The sequence below is a fragment of the Copadichromis virginalis genome, linkage group LG6 (genome assembly GCF_057382275.1).
Source record: "Copadichromis virginalis isolate Kocher_CV1m ecotype Utaka linkage group LG6, C_Virginalis_male_GT1.1, whole genome shotgun sequence".
Classification (NCBI taxonomy): domain Eukaryota; kingdom Metazoa; phylum Chordata; class Actinopteri; order Cichliformes; family Cichlidae; genus Copadichromis; species Copadichromis virginalis.
In genome coordinates this window covers 23,847,229-23,869,534 of record NC_140623.1, presented here as the reverse complement: position 1 = coordinate 23,869,534, position 22,306 = coordinate 23,847,229, and the positions used below count along the sequence as shown (strand labels likewise).

The 22,306-nt window shown below is 41.2% G+C and overlaps 1 protein-coding gene across 4 annotated transcripts in view; it reads left to right on the top strand.

Moving 5' to 3' along the window:
* The first annotated feature begins 3,106 nt into the window (after positions 1-3,106).
* The window catches only part of apbb2b (amyloid beta (A4) precursor protein-binding, family B, member 2b), a 57,261-nt gene continuing 38,061 nt past the window's right edge, over positions 3,107-22,306 (top strand). For 2 of the 4 annotated variants that reach the window (XM_085459341.1, XM_085459340.1), the window contains exons 1-2: positions 3,108-3,251; positions 22,125-22,243. The gene's annotated coding sequence lies outside the window, so the exon portion shown is untranslated. Of the gene's footprint in view, positions 3,252-3,447; positions 3,775-22,124; positions 22,244-22,306 lie in introns of those variants that run through there. The other 2 variants (XM_085459338.1, XM_085459339.1) reach the window with 2 other exon arrangements.

Genomic DNA, 22,306 nt, shown 5'->3' with positions numbered 1-22,306 from the left:
GGCTTTATCACAGCGCCCCCTGGAGGATTGGAGTAATAGCAGCAGGCGTTTATATTAGTTGCAATTTTTCCTTTTTGCTGTCCTCTTGGCCAGGTTTCCGGTGGAAAAAAACATTTTAATTTCAGTGAAACTTAAATATATAAATATAGTATATATAAAAAAAACTTTGCAAAAACTGAATGTAGCTTCTATCTTGTGACAGGAATGATGTGATATCACTCATGAGAGATATGTGTAAGATATGATTCACAGATTCACCCGTGTTTCATCTTGAAAGTAAACATTTTCCTTAGATTAGTTAGATTTACATTACTTAAATACACTTACTACATTTCATGTAATGGAGGCTACTGGAGATTTGGAGCCCATGCCAGCAGTTCCAACTGGGGTTTTTAATTAAAGAAAAAAATATATATATATATATCATCATTTGCACCCAAATAGTTAAATGTTGCTGTTGGGTAGTTAGTTACTGCTCCAACAACAGGTAGTTGGAAAACGTATTGCCTCTGTTTATTAATCCTCAAAGCTGACAGTAGATTTTTTTTAGCATAAATATTTGCTAAAGTAAATAAATAATATTTCCGTTTTTCCACTTTGATGTTTGTTTGTTTGTTTGTTTAGATTTTTTTTTTAGTAAAATCGCCAACATTACTTTATTTTATTGTTAACCATGTAAGCGTTACTTTCTTTGTGAAATCAAATGATCAGTTATAAATACTTGACACAGTGTGTCACAAAATAACTTTAGAATAAAGACCCATTTATGTGATTTAGTTTGGACTAATTCAAAATGCCTAAGTACCACGTCACACAGTGTAGTAAGTAGATTTCACCACCAGGTGTCATAATTTTAAAAGAATATTCCCCAAATTTGGTCTATGCTGAATGACACCATATTAATTTAATGATTCAATAAATAAAATAAAGTTTTGTCTTTATTTGTATTATTCATATTAAGGGGGCAACATAAAGCGCTCACTGCAAACTACAACTCATAGAAATGTTTAATTTGTAAATGTTATCATGACCAATGGATAGCAGCAGAGGAAAAGTCAAAAGCAACCTGTTAAATCCTCTAAATACAGAAATGTTTCACTTCACGTGTTGACTCAAAGATAAACTCCAGCATACATTAAACTCCACATTTAATAGACCCAGCGTGGCTCCAGCCTAAACTGGATTATGCCCACTTAACTTTTATTGAATTGAACTGATTTTTCTTTTTAAATTTGTGTATGTGCTTATGTATTATATTTTTCAGCCTTAACTAAATATGCACTGTTGCCAGATCTTATATGGCATTCATTTGTGTATATTATGAAATGTATCTTAAAATTTGCCAAAACCAAAATGGTATAGCCTACGTATAAGTATGTTCATTTCACACAGTCAGTTTTTGTTTGTGGCTCAACTGTTGCACAGTTTTGCTTATTATCAGTACAAACGGCTACAAAAACAGGTTTATTTACACTGTACTTGCAGTAATAGTTAACCTTTTGAACATACTTGAACAAGCAAATATTAGATTTTTTTTCTGCACCAGTGCTTGGATAAGGGGATCAAAGACACATAGACATTTTGTACTATTTTCACAGTTGAAAAGAATGAAATAACAGTTTAGTCACATAGAAAAGGTAAGTACACCCCTAACTTTATCATACCTTAAAACCATAAAGCTAGTGTGTGAATCTGGGAAAGGATTTAAAATATAAACAAACAAAAATTTCCAAGAGCTGAGGATTTCAAACACCTATAAAATTCAGCCCAAGAGCAGACTGCTTGAGGCTTAAAAGTGTTTGTATCTAGTAAAAATGAAAAGAATCTACAATAACATGGATTTGCCACTAATTTGACCTGCAAGGAGAAAGTCTTCACTGTTCACAGAGCATTAGAGCAAATCTGTAGTTTGCTAGTGAAAACAGACAGACAAATCAAAGAGGGAGGCCACAGCAGCAGTAGACATTTTTGAGCTTTATAAAGAGAAGACTCTAATACCTACTATTAAGCGCGGATCATATCTAACAGTGCTTGCAGATGTCCAAGGGAAATTGCTGATAGCTTCATTCAAACAATTATCATTTCCACATAGAAGAAACTGATGTTATAAAATGGTATAGTCGAAAGCAAAGGTCCAGACTTAGATGCCGTTGAAGTGCTGGTTGTTTGTGCATGTAAGGAAAACCAGCTTCTGATGCCAACATGTGCAAACGTACATAAAAATTCAGTATATATGGCAAAAACAGAGTTTGAACAATTTAAATAAGCTTGTCAATAGTCAATAATTGGTATGACACCTTTATTCTTCAGCACAGCCTCAACTCTTTCAGGCAGCTTTCTTGTCATTTCTTTAGGTAGTCTTAGTTCTCCAGGCTTCTTGAAGGACATTCAAAGCTTGTCTTTGGATGTTGTCTGCCTTTTGTTCTGTTCTCTGTCAACATGATCCCACAACACTTTAATAGTGTTTAGGTCTTTGCTCTGGGGAGGCCAAACCTTGACTGATAGTTTCATTGGATGTGTTTTTCTATCCGAGTGTGCTTTTATTGCATTCGCGGTGTATTTGGGATGCTTCTCGTGCTGAAAAATAAAGCTATATAAAGCCCCAATTGGCATTTTATATGACTTCAACTAAAGATATGAGAACAAATTGTGTGTACCTAAAGATGTGTTAAGTGTCTTAACAAACAAACAAACAAACTCTGAAAAATTTGAGGTGCAAGATCTGAACTGAAAAAATAGTGAAAAAGCAACCTATGTCCAAAGGAAAACTCTGGAAGATCTTCAGAAAGAAATTAAGATGTCTCGAGACTTTTGCACAGTACTGCTTATACAGTAATTTCCACATTATGCTTGCTTATTATTATATTATACATTTTAACCTATTCTCTGCAGTTATTCCTTCCCATCTCGTGTGTTAGGAATAATCATGCTTTCTGTCGACATTTTCATTGTCACTTTTTTTTTGGACAATGCTTTCCTAACCAACAGTTCATCTTTGCTACTGAAACCTCTTGATTTAAAGCTGCCAGCAGGCATCACAGATTAAAGCGCTAATATTGAGCCGCTCTCTGCGTAGGCAGTAAAAACAGAGGAGCGTTTGCTTCCGGAGCAGCGTCCCCCGGTTCCCCCTGCCGGAGACCAGCGGCATCTGGGAGGGAGGAGAAAAGGGAAACAATCCGAGAACGGAGGGGTGGAGAGAGAAAAAAAAGACAGGAGCTCTGCGAGGAGTACGTGAACCCGCAGGAGAAGAGGTGAGTGATGTGGTATGCCGATAAATTTCGCTTCAACGCAGGGACTTGCGGTCGTTTTACGTCTCGTTCAAATGAAAAACGGGAGTTAACTTTTCCCGTAATCTTCCCCGGGCGACGCAGTGATTGGCATCTGAGGGGCCCGCTGTGTTACACACGGTTGGCGAAGGTGGTGGTGGTATAGGAGGATAGGCTGGGGCGGCAGATGAGGGGAGGGGGCATTTACGGGACCCAGGGTATGCTTCTTTCACTTTATTGTCACGTATTTTCCCGGTGTCCGTGGACGAGCTCTCACACAGCGTTCAGGGAGTCACACGTTCAATGCGCAGCCGTAAACGGAGCACGGTCGCGGGCAAGGCAGCTGCCGCTGACTCCAGCTTGACTTTTTAACTCAGCCGCTGTGTCGAGGGGACCGAAAAACAGGAGAACCGTCCGACGGTGGACACAACATACGTGTAAAATAACCTTTGTGGCACCTAACGGCTCTTAAACGTGTGTCGTCTTCATGCAGAGGGCCTAGGCTCAGGTAAGAGACGGGGGAAACTGTCCAATCATCCAAACTTGGCCAACCTCAAGACAAAAACAAGGCTTTTTTTTATGCTTCACACCCCTAAATACCTTCATATGAGGCAACTAGCCAGTTTGGTGCATTAAGCTAAGTCAGTAAGATATAATATTCATTTCGGCAAGTGACCAAAATAAAAATAAAAAAAAATCAGAAAATTTTGAGTAAAGCCTAGATTGGTGTTTTTATCAGTTATTCGTGGATCAGGCAACAATGTGACCTTCCTCACATCTTCAGTTGTATAGTAAATCATTTAAATTTAAGATGATTGATCCAACAAGTATCAGTCTGTCACTCCAACAGTGGCTTAAACCTTTAATCAATTATTAATTTTCTGTTTGGAACTAATTAGCTGACAGATTAATTCAGCCTGCTCCAGTTTTCTGTCCTGTGGTTTCCATCCAGAGGTTGGAAACATTCCCATGTCGTGCTCTGTTTACAGCAACAATTTAAGTAATAAAAAGGCTCATTGTGAAACAAACAGGCATAAAGGGGGTATTCTCTTCACTTAGGCATATTACATTGAATAGTGTGTGGGGCTGTAGGCCATCAGAAACCCCTGGGAGCCCAGTCAGGGACTTGCAGTGGTGCTTGGTCCTGGTTGGTTGTGGCTAGCTAATCATTTCCAGCCTTCCTCTGGTTGTTTCTGCCAGAGCTCCCTGAGAAGATACGGCTGTTTGTTTTATGCAAACATGGAGCCACTTAATTGCATGTTTATGTTTTTGCGATATAAAGAATCTAGAGGAGGACGTGAATAGCTTTCCTGTTTTAATTTTCTTAGAGGTAGGGAGGAGAAAGAGAGAGGGGAGAGAGTGAGAGTTTGGGGTATGTAATGATTGTGCATAAACACCTAGAGGGAGCGTCACTGTTGACTCTTGTGGTAAGACTGTAAACGCTCGGGACACAGTTCATGTAATATATTGCAGCCTATGAGGAGAAGGAGTGCTGAAGTTGTTGACAATAACACCAATTGTCAGAGGACCCGATTTCTTCTTTTAGAGTGCACCACTGAGGTTTCACTGCCAGCCTTTCTCTCCTGGCTCTGCTGTATTTGTTTTGCATCACATTTGCACTGGTACTTACTTACTGGTGTATCTGTTTCAAAGGTGCAGTCATGTTAAAAAGCCTCATGAGTAAAGCATGCTTTGAGTCTGATCTAAATATCTTCCCAGTTCTCCCTTTTCCTGCCTTTGCTTCCTTTTTTTATTTTTTATAAGCACTTTGTTGGTAAACAGCTTGTGCTCTCTATTTTAAGCTGTGGTTGTGGCGGTGTCGGTTTGGTGAGTTCATTTGTGCAATTGCAAAACTGAATGTGTCACTGGCTGTACCACCATAGTAGAAATGGTGCACTGTCATCCTCTGCCTCGCCTCCCTCGCTATCCTTGCAGCCTCTATACCCTGCTGTCTTGCTTTTCATTCAAACCTAGCCCTTCTCTGCAGTGTGTGTGTGTGTGTGTGTGTGCGTGCGTGCGTGCGTGTACATGATGTCATTGCTAATTGCTCAGGGCTTTTGGGTTTGGGTTAAGTTGGTTTATATTCTGCTCCTCTCTGTGTTGCCAGCCTCTGTCGTCGCTTCATCCTTCTTTTCCCTCGTCATTTTCTCTCTCTCGCTCCTTTGCCCTCCCTCCCTCCCTCTTGTAGCATTTCTATACAGCAATCAGGAGTTGCTGAGTGTGGAAAAAGTGACTCGGACATTTATGGGTCGAGTTTTGGGCCAAGCACTGCAGACTGTTCCTGAGTGCGTCTTTGTTTTAGCTCTGGTAATATTTGGTATGAGCTCCTCGCTTTCAAGATGCCAACTCATCCTCAAAGGAAGGCGTGCTGCTGCACGATTTGGACACATGCACAGAATGCAAGCGCAAGTCGGTAATGTCTCGTTTTTATATGAAATGAATCAACACATGGCACCTGACCCCTGAAGAATCAGGATTTTAGAAGTTTAGCAGTTTTACAGTCAAAGAACATGAGATGAATGTCAAAACCTTTTCAGCATTTCTGACCCTTAATAATTTCATGAAATGTTGGTTTCAAATCAGTTTTACTGCAGTGTAAGGGTGAGGTAAAATCTTAGCGTTATATTCTGAAGGCAAATTTATTTTTATTTTGTATTTTTTGATTCGAGCATCAGTTCTGCAGCATATATCATTGTTGCACTGGCAAAGTTGCACTTGGGTCAAATTAAGCTTTAGCCTGTGGAAGTTCTGCTTTTCTGTGAGGCAGATAGGAAAGGACGGGAAGATGGAGTAAGGTGAAAAGCATGCAGGAAATGATCTGTGGTGGCCTTGCGGCATATTGGTATCCCACTCAACCCAGGGAGCTAAACCACCTCCCAAAGGTCTCAATTTTAACCTGTATTTTAATACCAGGCTCATCCTTAAGCTGTGTGAAAATGATTTCTGAGATAGTCATTTTTTTTTTGTTAATGACTGGTATCTGTGAAAGAGTGTTCAGATATTCCATATAATAGCTGATCAAATGGCTTTAGGTGCTGAAGAAGATTTTCAGAATCCTCATAAAGTGAACATGCATGGACATCAGAGACGGTCTGTTTGTTTTTAGCCCTTTATGTGGCTAGTTGTTGTACTTTTGGGATTATAAGGGCTAAAAATGCAAAAAAAAAAAAGATTTTTAAAAAGAGCAAAATTTGAGGACCTAGTATGTAGATAAAGTTTTGCATGCCTTCATTAAAAATACTTGAATCGTGTGATGGAGGGGCTCAGGTGGGCATTTTTGTCACATTTGGTTGATTGACCCTAATCCAGGCTGTCACCTTGCAAAGCTTTGAGCACAGCCTAAAATATGTTTCAATAGCTGCGCTAGCCACAGTCCTCAGCAGAATGGGTGCAGTTGTTGGAAAGACGATAAACCTGCATGTGAACGATCCCGGGACTTTCTTGCCTTGCAGCACCAACTCGTTAGTCTGTGTGTGGTCGGGGTCATGCACAGCAGCTGACGAGAAAGCGTGGTGAAAGTGTGCGTGTGTGTACATGCTTGTGTGACTGAGCGTTTCTGCGTGGGTGTGTGTGAGCAATCAGATAAAGAGTTCGGAGATCCGCTACCACCACCCTTCTTCCCTTGTGTAACAATACTTCTGGTCCGCCCCTGACCAAACAACTGTTTGTGTGTGTGATTTTTAGTCGTGTGTGTGTGTGGTGTGTGTGACCAGATTGGACAGATGAATGATGAATTAAGGACAGCAGAGAGTAGATTCATCCCAGGCTGTCATGCTGGCAGGATAACCACGCTACGATTTGTTTGTGTGGATTTATGTGTGCTGCTGGGTCCGGGAGACTGTATGTGTGAGTTGTCAATCTTTTTTCAGCATCTCATTCTCTTCACTTTCAGCCCCCTATCGATGCCTCTCAATAGGGTTATTGTGCCCACTGTTAGGCAGGCTGCAGTGTGTGTGTGCGTGCATGCGTGTGTGTGTGCGCGCATTGTTGTTGCAGGGAGCAGACAGCCGTGAGGTGTGTTTGAACAGGGAAGGAGCACAGAGGCCCTGTTCATCCTGCGGGGTGTGAAGCCAGATGATAGGGCCCCTTTTTTTTTTTCTCATCTTTCCATCTGTCCGTCTGTCTCGCCTGTTTTTTGACAGCTTTTCGCCCGCATGCTTGCTCCTCATCGCCGCCTTTTCCCCCCTCCACTTTTTTCCGCTTTGTTTTCTTTTCTCTTTTTTTTGTGTGTTTTCCTGTTTGTGTAGCGTGTCGGCTCCTGGCAGCCTCGCCGATGGACTGTCTCCTTGCTGTCAGAGCGCTCTGGGATCGGGTCATCAGTATGCACGTTATTCTGCCTCCAAATTACCTGAGGATGAGGCGAGGATGGACAGGATTTCTACTTTTGAAAGGGGGGGGGGGCTTTTTCTGCGACTCTCCTGTTTATATGTTTCTGTTTCTGATGTTGTCTTTTCCACATGGCTGCACTTTCCCCTGTATACACCCATCAGTTTCAGTTCAGCTGCATAAGGGTTTTTTCTTCTTCTGGCTTTTGGTCTGGCGTTCCCTTCTCCCTCCTCTCGCCTCCTTTTGGCTTTTAAACAAACACACGTGCACACACACAGTCATATGATATGAAAGTGGCTATAAAGGCCAGAGCCCCAGGTGCTACTGTAAATTGGCCTACTTAAAAAAAGTTCAAGGATTTGGGCTGTCTCTAAACAAGGATTAAGAAGTGATAGAAGTGAGAGTCTGGACTCCATGTCTCAAGGACCACTTGGGTAAATGGACAGGTGTTCCTCTGTTAGCAGGTAATTGGATTTCATAAAGAATTTTTAGGGGTGGGGGAAAAACCTGAAGGGCTTGCCAAGCAAAATATTTGCAGTGCACTAATAATAGCAAGCAGAGCTGAAATTAGTGCTTTAAGCATTTAGCCAGGAGATACGATAAAGAACCAAACATTCACATATAAAGAACAACATTTGTGCAAAAATATGTTAAGCCCTTACTGTTTCCCTTGCAAATTGGCACAAATCTTGAAAATGATTGGAGATCATTTATATGTTTGGTGAAATCAAATTGTAAAAATTTAACGATAGAACAAACAGCTCTGTAGCCAGAAGAAAACACTTATCAATGAGGCTAACTGGGAAAACAGGTTTCAGTTTGCCAAGGAGCATAAAGATTGGACTGTGGAGGAATGAAAAAAGGATCACGTGGTCTTATGAGTCCAGATTTGCCCTGTTCCAGAGTGGTGGTGCATCGACCATCCCTAGTACCTACCATGCAAGCCTGTGGTTGCAATTTTCATTGTAATTTTTAGGTGGTCTGTGTTCAGAAAACAAGGTCAGCTGACTACCTGAATATACTGAGAGCCCAGCTTTTTCCATCCATTTGTGGCACAGGGATATTTTAATTATATTTGACAGCGCCAGGATTCGTTGGGCTCTAACTGTCAAAGAGTGGTTCAGAGAGCATTTTCACACATGGATTGGCCACCAATGAGTCCAGACCTTAATCTCATTGAAGAACCGGGATTTGCTGAAGAAGACTTAATGTATCGGTCTAACTCTCATCATCAGTGCAAGATGTTGGTGAAAAAGTGCAAGTCTAGATGGAAATAAGTGTTGTAACATTGCATAAGCTTATAATGGAACAGTGGATGTGTGCTGTCATCAAAGCTAACACAGTCCAACAAAATATTAGTGTGACTTTTTTTTTTTTTTTTTTTTTGGACCAGGCAGTGTATGTTTGACGCTGCTGTTTTCAGTGTTCAGTAGTGACACTGATATGCACAGTGAATGTATAACATAATAGTAAATGTAAAATAGACACAGGATGCCTCTTGAAAAAATTGACTTATCGTAGATCATAGTCGAGGCCTGCTTCATCACCTTCCCACTGATGCTTTAATTGAAAACTATTTCTCTGATGCCACTCGATAATGCAGGTCACTTGATCCCTGAAAGTGTATGAGAAAACTAGTTTTAGCCAAATATTAGGTCTTTTCTACATCAGCTGTGTGCCAAGATCAGCAGCAGAAGGCAACACTGATTTTGTTTTTTGTTTATTTTTTATCTGTAGGGGTTTTTCGGCTGGTTTAAAATCCCACAGAAGAAATGGTAAAACTGCCACGAACCCTTTCTTCCATCTTGATGTGGAAGGGCAGAGCCTGTAAATTCCTGTGTGGTGAATGCACAGGATGACAGGTGATCTAAAAGGTGAATCATGTGTGCAGTCATTGTGGTGGTGTTCTTTTTGTTTTTTATGCCTACATCATATCCTGTGGTGGGAGTATAAATAACCGAACATCTGTGGTAAGGATGTGATGCGGTGCCAGCCTCATCTCCATATCTTTACTGTGATTCATAAAACCGCAGTTGCATTTAAAACAACTTTGTATTGGGGATTAAAATTTAAATTAATTGACTAGTGTCGCTTTGATTAACCACACAGTGCTGGAATTTGCTTATTGGCTTTGCACTCACTCGTTAGAATAAACGAATTGGCGGCCTTGACCTCTGTTTGCTCCTAACAGGGGTGGTGCAGAGCTGGTCCACTAGTTGTGGTTTAGCTAGCTTTGTCATCCCCATCCAAAAGCAATATCTAGCAGGAGAAGAATGGCCTGCTTAAGCTGGGAAACGACAACGATAAGCAGTACAGAGACAGAGGGAGAAAGAGACAGGCTTTGTGTAGGAGGAAGAGGTGACAAGAGCCAGAGATGGGGTGATTTAAAGTATTGGCGACGGAGCAATCATTGCAACGGTGTCTGTAGTTTCGTTGGCAGTGATGGGACATTCCTTTTCTGATGAGTCACTCGCTCTGATCCACCAACTCTCCTCACATCTTTGACGCTAGTACCCCGTTGCTTTCTCTCTCATTTTCTGAGTCTTTCTGTCTCCCTTCCTTCCTTTCCCCCCCCTTTAATTTGGCAAATAAAGGCCGAGCCTCCAGCCAATTTGATCACACAAGGCTGTGATATTAATACAATCTTGTGGCATTATCATGCAACAGCTTGACACAGGCTGTCTAATGAAAGGTGATATAACAAGACTGTGCTGAAGACACACACACACAGTTTGATTAAGTGCTGTGCCATTTGTGTCTAGACTTCCCTGTCCTCTCGGATGTCCTGTCACATTTCGGCTATATATAGGATATGCAGTCTCTCCACTGCTTCTGCCCTGGCCTTGGATCTGACAGGCCTTTTGTGCACAGCCATGTCTGTCCGCCCCTCTATGTGTTTCTTCAGAGGGGAAAGGTGTGGCTTTCCAATAGCCAATATCCTCTCTTTCTACCAAACAAAAGAATATGAAGCAGCTGTAATGTTTGCAGTCAAGTGAGAAGTAGTAAGAAGCTCTAATGATCGAAGTGCTTGCTTTTTGCTGACTCATATTGATAAAAGAAATGACAGGAGCATGAGGTTTGATAGTATAAATATAACCTGAGTCAGAAATAAAAATATGGAGGACACTTTATTTATTCTCCTTTTGGTCTGCAAAGAGATATTTTCGGTATTTAGTGAGATGAAAGAGTGAATGAGCGAGTCAGAATTTTAAGAGTTCAGCGTCCCATTTTTACCTGGAACTTTTATATTATATACATTATTATATTTTATATTTGGTAACCTGTGATTTTTACTGGGTTAACCTCTCTGGGTTAGTTTCCACCAGGTGACCAGTGACCTGGTTTGGGCTAGAGTTGGCTTCGCATCTGCTCCTTTTTAATGGCATTTCCTTCCATTTGGCACACCCAAATGGAAATATTATAGCAGATGACTTGTAAAGCCAAAATGGATTAACAGGACTTGATTGGAAAGGTGTAATCTTCAGGCTTTTGTTTAGCACATGGCTAAAGTAGAACCTAACACTACCCCTAAGAGGCATGTTATAGTTATATACATGGGAGGACATCTGCATGCTGGACAGCTTTTTGGATCAAAACAGCCTTATCTATGGAGACATACAGTGCACCAACTGTGCACCCTTTAGTTAAAGTGGACTTTAGTCATTCCTGTTCTAGTGGACTTAATGGTCCATGATATCTACAGCTGTCTATGTCCATAGCAGGGTGTGATCGCTGCTTAAGCAGGTCTCCAATGATCTGGTGGATGTTAGTGTTTGAACAAATTAATGTATGAGACTTTGGTTGAAATGGAACCTCTCTATTTTCTGCACATTTTCCCTCATTTTAAGTATGTAGCTGAAACAAAACTTAACCAAAACATTAGATGGGGTGTCCTGGCCAGGTGGATGTTGAGACGCTTGCTGACACATGACGCCAACAGATTTACTCAGCTGTAACTAACGGATGTTAATTCAATGAGTGTGTCAGACAGTGTTGAATTTGCACTATGTGTAAAGTGTAAGAAATGTGGTAAAAGGTACAGAGTGTGATTGTTTAATACAATGGGGAGGTGAACTCTGTCTTTTTAATGTTTATCTGCGATGTTCTCTGCGGTATTGGGAACTGCATCATGATGTTCAGGTAGATGAGTGGCCATAGGCTCGTTAGTGATCGAGCTCATACGGTTGACAGCTGGTGAATACCAAACAGCACCTGTTAATCCACCAGTTAAATTTGAGAGCAGATTGCCTTTTTTGCAAAGTAACTCCTGTGGATTCATGACACAGCTCATCGTGCCAGTAAGTGACTCGCAGCACCTTTTCCTGCTGCTGTAGCCTCAGATTCAGTCTTGATATTTGAGCTATAGATGCTGTTCCCGTGGTGACTTTGAGTGATGAACTCTTTGGTTTGGGTGCCTAGCAACGGGAGTCAAACGAGTATTCAGTTTTAATTGTGAACTATTTGATGACCAAAGATGACCCCCACCCCACACTGCTCTCAAATGACTGTAATGAAAGTACTGGATGGACCTTAGCATGTTCTTCTATTTCTGTTGTTTAGTGGTAGTTGACAAACCGTGGTAGTGGAGCATTAAAAAAGAAAGAAAGTTCAGTGATGCAGACCATTTCTCTAGTTATATTAAGTGTAGTAAAGTGAGACGACTCTTGAATGTGCAGGACTGCCCATTTTGCATAACTACAGTGGGGCAAAAAAGTATTTAGTCAGCCACCGATTGTGCAAGTTCCCCCACTTAAAATGATGACAGAGGTCAGTAATTTGCACCAGAGGTACACTTCAACTGTGAGAGACAGAATGTGAAAAAAAATCCATGAATTCACATGGTAGGATTTGTAAAGAATTTATTCGTAAATCAGGGTGGAAAATAAGTATTTGGTCACCTCAAACAAGGAAAATCTCTGGCTCTCACAGACCTGTAACGTCTTCTGTAAGAAGCTTTTCTGTCCCCCACTCGTTACCTGTATGAATGGCACCTGTTTGAACTCATCATCTGTATAAAAGACACCTGTCCACAGCCTCAAACAGTCAGACTCCAAACTCCGCCATGGCCAAGACCAAAGAGCTTTCGAAGGACACCAGGAAAAGTATTGTAGACCTGCACCAGACTGGGAAGAGTGAATCTACAATAGGCAAGCAGCTTGGTGTGAAAAAATCAACTGTGGGAGCAATCATCAGAAAATGGAAGACATACAAGACCACTGATAATCTCCCTCGATCTGGGGCTCCACGCAAGATCTCATCCCGTGGGGTCAAAATGATCATGAGAACGGTGAGCAAAGATCCCAGAACCACACGGGGGGACCTGGTGAATGACCTGCAGAGAGCTGGGACCAAAGTAACAAAGGTCACCATCAGTAACACACTACAACGGCAGGGAATCAAATCCCGCAGTGCCAGACGTGTTCCGCTGCTGAAGCCAGTGCATGTCCAGGCCCGTCTGAAGTTTGCCAGAGAGCACATGGATGATACAGCAGAGGATTGGGAGAATGTCATGTGGTCAGATGAAACCAAAGTAGAACTTTTTGGTATAAACTCAACTCGTCGTATTTGGAGGAAGAAGAATACTGAGTTGCATCCCAAGAACACCATACCTACTGTGAAGCATGGGGGTGGAAACATCATGCTATGGGGCTGTTTTTCTGCCAAGGGGACAGGACGACTGATCCGTGTTAAGGACAGAACGAATGGGGCCATGTATCGTGAGATTTTGAGCCAAAACCTCCTTCCATCATTGAGAACTTTGAAGATGAAACGAGGCTGGGTCTTCCAACATGACAATGATCCAAAACACACCGCCCGGGCAACAAAGGAGTGGCTCCGTAAGAAGCATTTGAAAGTCCTGGAGTGGCCTAGCCAGTCTCCAGACCTCAACCCCATAGAAAATCTGTGGCGGGAGTTGAAAGTCCGTGTTGCTCGGTGACAGCCCCAAAACATCACTGCTCTCGAGAAGATCTGCATGGAGGAATGGGCCAAAATACCAGCTACTGTGTGTGCAAACCTGGTAAAGACCTATAGTAAACGTTTGACCTCTGTTATTGCCAACAAAGGTTATGTTACAAAGTATTGAGTTGTATTTTTGTTATTGACCAAATACTTATTTGCCACCCTGATTTACGAATAAATTCTTTACAAATCCTACCATGTGGATTCATGGATTTTTTTTTTTCACATTCTGTGTCTCACAGTTGAAGTGTACCTCTGGTGCAAATTACTGACCTCTGTCATCATTTTAGGTGGGGGAACTTGCACAATCGGTGGCTGACTAAATACTTTTTTGCCCCACTGTATTCATAACAGCGTTGCTTATCTAGCTGCTTATCAATACCTAGCTACCAGTGCCAGTTCCATACTGGTTATTAACAACAGCCCTAAACAAGGAGGACAGCAAAGAGGATGCTCTGCTGGGATTTTAAAAACTTTCTAACCACATTATTATTGCAAGGACACTGTCTGAGGTCTTCAGGCATATAAAAAAAAGCAGTAGGCACTTGCTCTCAAATGTTACGTTTTGGCCTTCACCCAGAGGAGAATCTTCTGTTGTTAAAATATACAGCTCAGAAAAATTCACAACGAGGTTTAAATCACACATCGACTCTTCAGGATTTAAGTATTCAAGCTTATTCAAGTTTACTTATATAGATTGTAAAATTTGCTGAGAAGAGAAGGAGATGACAATGGCCAGTGGAAACCAACAATACCAACACTTTGAGGGCTGGATTCAGAATCACACCAGAGTGTCTCCTCTTTAACCCATTTTTAAAGTGGGGTGTCATCATATCAGACTTTGGTTGAGTAACGTAACACTGACTCTTTGAGTGAATAGTACTTTAGGCATTCAACAGATGTTATGATCACTAATAATACAGAGTACTTAACATAAAAAAACAAGAAAAGGTATTTGAAAATGAGGAAAAAAGTGATATTGTAATATAATCCTGTAACCATGAAATGGAAAACGATTACCCCGAGCTGCAGGCACATGACAGGCTGCACTATAAACGTGTTGTTGTCACACTCCTGGCACTACTTGTTGCCGTCAGCGCTGGGTCCAGGAAAGAGCTGTGGTCTCATTACGTCAAAGTCTTTCTGGCTGCAGGACCGGCTCATCTGCGTTACTGCGTTTCGCTCAGTGTCACTGTATTCGTGGTGCACCCTTTCTCCCCCTCCCTCGACCTCCGTGCTCACCCACAGGAAAGAGGGGTCTGGTAATGGGGGAGGGGTTGGTGCACACTCGGTCCCAAGTTTCCCAAATCCAGGAAATGGTCTCTTGGCTTTGTTTCTGAAACGGTTTTTTTCACTCCTACATCAAAAGATTTCAAACCCTGCAGAATGTTTTCTGGGCTCATTTTCTAAGTGTGTTATATAATTCTTTAACCCCCTGTCACCCCCAGCTGCTTCCTGACTTTATCTGGGCTCGTTTCATCAGGAGCAGTGTGTGTGTGTGTATCTCTGGAGTCCTGCGCCTTTGACTGGCTGACGTGTTGAGAGAGTTATGGTTAAATAAGTAACTCTATATGTGTTTTCTGTCACAGCTGACCCATTTACTTTCAAGTATACATACAGAGGGCATTCACTGTCACCGGCAGTGTTGAAGAGCTCAGTTTGCTCTGGGTCAGTGAGGGGGATGTGTACACACGTGCTCACAAATGCTCATTACTTACCTTCATTCTTGAGGCATGTAGCTTTTGTGTTTTGTCTGCTCCTCCTGTTGACTAATTAGTCTTTTTTTTTTTTTTTTTTTTTGCCCCCCACCTCACAGTGGCCCTGGCCCACCCACCCTCACATGCCTTAGATTCTTTGGCACACCCTGAAAATTCCCCCCTCCTTCCCTTTCTTTTGTGGTAAATTTTTTTTTTTTTCCCCCCCTCTCACCGTCCCGCCCATGGAAACCACACCGGACGGAAAATGATATAGCTACACACGGAAAATGATATAGCTACACACACACACACACACACACACAGATGCTGTAAGTCTTTAATTGTGCCTTAAACATCGAGCTATTTGTGTCCGTCCTTCACTCTCTATACATCACTGCTGCTTAGACGAAGCACGGCCGTGTGAGCATGCTCACAACTTGGAGCTCTGTTTGCAAGCTTTGTTTGTGTGTGTATGTGTGTGTTTGTGTGTACATAAGGTTGTTTGTTTAGGCTGCAGTACCATTCAAAGTGTTACTTTGTCTCTGTTATTTCCCGCTTTGACAATTCAAGGATACACACACACACACACACACACACACACACACACACACACACGCACAGTGACGTCTAGCTTCGATTGCAGCTGTGGAACCAGATTTTGTAAATGGTTAATGTTTTCTTTATTGTTTTTATACACACACACACACACACACACATCATGACGATGCTTTCCAAATGAGATTACAAAGAGCATCTTCAATAAATCATAAATAATGATCTCTAAGGAAGAAGCGTAAAATACATCTAGCAAAAACTAACCAAGTTAGCTCTTCTTCGTGTTATCGTCCTCGTCTTTCCTTTTCTTCATCTACTGCTTCTTCTCTTTCTCCTTCTATCTTCATCTGCATGCATTACTTCCACTCTTCCTTCTCCTCCTTCATCTTCTACCTATCCTCGTCCACTTCTTTCTTTTCTCCTCCTCTTCAGGTCTTCTGCTACTACAGCTTGTTTTCCTCTCATTTTCCCCCCCCGTTTCCTCATCTCCTCTCCCTCCTTCTTAATCTTCTTCTTCTGATCTCCCTCTTTTCTTTTACTTCATCTCCCTTTACTCCTTCATCTAGCAGTTGTCAGTTTCCTCCTTTTTCTTCTTCGACTACTACTTCTCCTCTTCCACCTGCTTTTTTTCCTCTTCTTCGTCTAAGTCGTCATCATCTGCATATTGTTGTTGTTATTATTATTATTACATTTTCTTCCTCATTTTGTTTCTCCTCAGCCTCTTGAAAAAGTAGAACAGCTCAACAGTGCATCATTGTAGTTTAGATGTAGGCTATGTAGTAGGCAACATTAAATGGGACACGGGTGGTTGGGCCGTGAGGAGCTCTGCACCTTTGACAGCATGTTTTTTGGGCAGTAGTGTTGTCAGCTTGTCGTGGAAGTAGTTTGCAGCTACGTGTTGAAGGCCTGGGCTTTTCTGCAGCCAATGAAAACAAAGCCAAGAAAGATCTGGGAAGTTTGCCTGCTATTGTGCAGCTGCCTTACAGTTTCACGTCCTAATCCAAAAAGTCAGAAAAACACCCCGCTGCATTTTCTGTTTCTGCATAGCTCGGCTTGTCTTGCTGGCTTGAACCCATCCGTTTTGTTTCCGGCGGCCTGGCCTCTGACTGCGACAGTTTTGCTTTCTTGTGAGTCTTTTTCGGTAACAGATGGGATTTCTCACGAGCCGTGGGGGAGAAGAGAGGGGAGGGGGCTGTAAATCAGCGTTATAGCGAGAAATGGGTGGTTTTATGTGAGTTTACAGACCCCCTTCACTTTTATTGAGGAAAAGACAGCATTTCTCTTCTTGACAAAGAGAAGAGTGAGGGATTGAAAGGTAGAGGATGAATGAGGTGGAAGCCCGGAAAAGAGAGGGAATTGGACAAGAAAATAGGATAGAGGGGGGGAAAGGTAAAAGTCAAGTGGGATTAGCAGGGGAACTAGAATGGTGAGAAACTTTGAGAGGGAGGTGCAGGAAGGAGGGATGAAGCCCATCAAACTGCTGGCAGGCTTCCATCTGGCGTATGAATTTAAAAGCAATCTCAGTCCAGAGTGTCGGTGGTTGGAAACAGCACGCACGTAAAAAGAAACAGAGACACGGAGAGTGATGGAGTGTTTGCAGCTGCTTCCTTCATTCTTTTAGGATCTGGACACTCCGACATACAGACGACACTAAGTGCATGCACACACACAAAAAACAGCACACACTCAGTGGGCTGGCCTGTAGGTCAGAAGTTAAAGGTCAGTGCCAGACTGTGACACATCCTAGATCTTATTACCAACCCCTCCCCTCCCTCCCGGTGAGTGTTTTGTCTAAATGTCTGTGTCTCAGCTTGAACGTCTGTCCCTATATGTATCAGTACCACTGCTGCCCTGCCTGCAGATAGGCCCTCTAATTATGTATAGCCCCCCCACCACCACCATCCACAACAGAGGACTGCAAGGAGTGCTTCAAAGGTGCTGACGCTCCGATGCAGCCCAGATCCAGATGTAGTTGGTATTCAGACTTATCGTTTTAGTGCATTCCTGAACTGTAGCTCCAGCTCCTCTTTTTTTTTTTTTTTTTTTTTTTTAAACATCATAATGATATGGCATCTTCGGTGCAGTCTGTATTTAGTGTTTGGACAGTGATGTTTTTTTGTTGTCTTTTACTACTTTAGCTCGCTGGACTTAAAATGAAAAGACCGATTTTTAAGTGCTAACTTGAAACTTTAAAGGCAAACTCCTCCAGTTTTATGCATCAAAGTGTTTAGACCAAATTTAAATGGTCTGCACCAAACAGCAGCCTGTATTTGTTTTTTGTTTTTTTCAGCGCAGTCGAGTTAAGTGACTCCAGTTGGTAGAGGTGGAGCCCTGTGTCTGGATCGTAGTGAGCACAAAAGATGGATGTAGCCATCATGAAGTCGCCTACTGCTTTCTTTTTAATGAAATGAGCATTTTCAGGGTTTGAAACCAGATACCCCAACCGTGGGGTGGATCTGACTCTTGAAACTGCATGCCTATATGAACATATCCTGGGTAATCCTTTTTTTTTTTTTTTTCTTTTATTTAAATATTAGAATAATCCAAATTCACAAAATGGATTTGGTGTTTTATTCTCTATGATCCATAATGAGTGCCTGAGCCCATAAACTCATTGGGAAAGGGCTTACAGAGGTCAAAGCTGAGGACTGTTTTCCCCATAGACATTCATAGGACCAGAAGTTCTTTTATTTCCCCCATAATATTAAAAAGGGTTATTTTTTTTGTACTCTATTTACCCCTTTAAAGCCTTCTAGGAATAAGCATTTCATGATCTCTTCTGAACTGAATAGTTTCTGTCATATTTCAGGCCTGCTTTTAGGACAAAAGGACTGGGCATGCATCAGAAGTTAATGAGGGTGGTCTCTGCCTACCCTTTCTATTAGTTGTCAAACCACATTTTTATTGATATATAGTGATGTGTGAAAACAAGAGTACATTAGGAGGACACGGGAGGGTTCCAGGTGTTGTAAGAGCTGGGCATTTTGACATTAGAGTCTGTGTGCATTGACTCGATTGTGAAGCCTGGCTCAAAAGGCCATTAGAGGAAGTGCAGACTTGATTTCCAGTGAGGTGGTGGTTGGTGCAGATTACTTTATCATCATTATTATTGTTATTATTAATAATAATAATAATAATAATAATAATAATAATAATAATAATAATAATAATAATAATAATAATAATAATAATAATAATAGATCTGGTTGTGTGTATTAACAAACTAAGAAAAATTGAGATTAGACTGCTATGGCCTCCTTTCTCCTCAAGCCTTCTCCCAAATCATAGGCGTAAGGATGAACTGCAAATGCTGCTTAGGTTTAAGGCAAATATCCAAACTGCCAGACTCTGCAGCAAGCTATCCATTTGTTTTCAGTGTGGACACCCTTTTGTGCAAATACCCACAAAGTCACATATATTCTCTGGTATGCAGACTTGTTGCAGCAGGATCCAAGTAACCAAGCATGCCTTGTAATTTTAATCCCAGAATGCAACATTTCAATTTTTTTTAAACACCAACCCTCTTTCTTTGTCTGAACTTTTCTTTTTCTATTTTCAGATTATGCATGAAAATTGAGTTGCCTTCAAAACGCATCTGTGCCTGCTCACGGTGTGATTCCTAAAGTGTTGCTGTTCCCAGGAGTTTTTAAACCCTTACACCTGATATGGCAGATAGTGTAGTCCATTCGATCTTGCGTGTCCCAACATAAACCATTAAAATGAAAAAAGCATTAGAGTATGTGCAGCTGGTGAAAATTATACAGCTTCTCCTCAGATGTGTGAGTGTTTTATCACAGTTGCTGTAACACTTAGACAAACCAGATGTTTGACTGTTATGTAAGTTGATACTCAGATTGGTGTCAATGTTTCAAGTTTTAAATAATATTGACAATCACATTCATGGATGTATGTGAACTTCATAACACTGCTCAGTTATGTAAACCTGTAGAAAAATGATGTGAGCTTGGAGACCTTTTGTTGTTTATGGGATGTTTTGCAGCTCTGTTGCTTTGGTTCCTTTATTTCCACTTTAGCACATGTCCTGAAATTGGCATTTAGCCGTGGCTCGTTTTGAACATGAACCAACAATGCAACTTTATCTGATACATAGAAGAAGAAGAATTCACTGAATTTGTATTGCATTTATTGGCAACATTAATCTAATTTATTTTCACTGGTCACATTTCAGCTCAAAGTGAAGCTTTAGGCTAGTTAGATTTTTGTTCTTTTGCACACTCAGACACGCATTGCATGTGTTGCTAATAGGAGACAAATGACGTGACATGATATTAATCACACTCACAACACAGGGTTATGTTGCCATGAGTGTTTATAAAAGCTTTCCAACAGGTTTTTCTGAACCAGCCTCCCTCCGAGTGGTTCGGTAAGACGAATGAGGAGCACAAGAAAGAAGCCAAAACATCTTTGTGTTGCGAGTGTTGCGTGAACTCACTCGCCTACAGTTTTGCAGTCAAGTAAGAAACTTGCAAAGTAAAGCTGCTGGCATTGTAGGTGTGAAATGCTACATTAGCTCTCCCAATAGCTGCTTCTGCCTCGTGGCAGCAAACGCAGAACGACGCCGAACCCAACAGATTAATCCACAGAACAGCAGTTTGTTACCATTATTAGAGACAAATCTCTAATTTGGAAATCCAAAAATCTTTGGTGTACCACTCAAATCTTTAATGATAACGTTACAGAAGCCTAAAATGAAATATTTAATCTGTGTTTTCATCAAGTAGATTTTGATCTTCTGGCGATTTACTTGTTGAAGGTGATTTTTAGTTCTCTTATGTATTTTTTTTTTTTGAAGATTTAAATCTTTAACTCAAATTTAAAGATAATTTACAAAAGACTTTTTTTTGAATACATTAATACTATATATGGTTTATCGTGGCCAAATTGTAGTACTTTCATGACCCATCACAGGGCTGGGACCCTCATTTTGGTCCTGAATCCCTTATTCTTGTTCTGAAATTAGCAACCATTAAAAAATTGATTTTTTGTTTATCCAATGATGCAATAACATCTTTTAGGTGGGCTGATTTCCAAGTTATCTTTTGCCGTAAGCCACTTTGATGATTTTTAAACATAACTGTGCTATGAGGTAAACAGTTTCTGAAGTTATTACAATTTTTACACCCTAAAATAGGGCTGTGCGATATGACCAAAATCTCATATCCCGATATAAGACATCTATCGTCCGATAACGATATAAATCACAAATTTTACATTTTCTGTAAATTCTGTGAATCTCAGGCTGCTCGACTTGCGTGAAGTGTTTCCAGCTGTGCGTCGTGTACCTGGAGACGAGTGTTTTAACTGATGCATGAAACGATACATTTTTAGACAGGCCGCAGTTTTCTTTGAGTATTTATTACACAGCGTGCTGCGGGGAAAAGCCTGTTCTAACGTTTGAGTCTAAGGTTTATTTTTTAGCACCTGACAGCTCTTTTTTGCTTTTCATCCATAAATACTCTGCATACTCTTTCACATGATTCAGTTTATTTTGAAGTCTCAACAGGATCTTGAGCTTTATTGTGAAAGGTTTATGTGGAAAATAAACAAGCGAACACGCGATGCTGTTACCGTTGTTGTTGCTAACAACAACGCATAAAAACAGGCGCTTGTCCGTCTGTAGTGTGGTTATATTAAATATAAGAGAAAGAGAGAACTTTAAGAAATTAATATAGCCACTACAGTGACCATCAAAACGATGAAAAAATATTGCCGTAAACACTTTATTTTGCGACACCACGAAACAAACGATAGCCTAAAATGAAACTATAGACGTTTTTATATCGTCATCCGATATATATCGTTATATCGAACAGCCCTACCCTAAAATCAGTCCAAGGGTCTTCCCAGCCCTTCAGCCAGATGTAAGTGGGATTTTTTATGGTCCATTCTAACTATACTCATTATCTTTCTCTCTGCTTCTCATAGTTGTGTGTTAATAAGAACTGTCCAAAAGTCTGCTGTGTGTGCGTGCGCGTGTGTGTTGGAAAGCAGAGGAGAGTTTACAAGCCTCCGGCGGCATTAAGTTTATGATGGTTCCAGTCAGCAAAGGTTTGGCCCGACTGCACCAAAGAGAGAAATATGAGCTCTCTACAAAATGAACCTTATGTTCTCTCACACACATGCACATATATATATCCAAACATACACACCCATCTTGTGTATTCCTGTTTGATTGAGGTTGTGAATAATTGATGTCTTTATTATTTGTCCCTCTTGTGCCCTTCAGACCTCTCGCTCTTTCTGCTCACCCGTCCCTCAGTCTCTCTCATTAATCCTATTTCATGTTTCTCTCCCTCAGGACGCTGCTGCTGCTGCTGCTGCTGCTTCAGTAAAGCCATGATTGGATGAAGAAAGAACCATTGACTACCAGTATGGACCTGCTCCATCCTGGAGTTTTCCACCATCCTTAGCTCTCAGGTATGCAACAGCTATTTTTTTTTTAAGTGCTTTTCTGTTTTTCTTGTAGTAGTGACTGAAAAT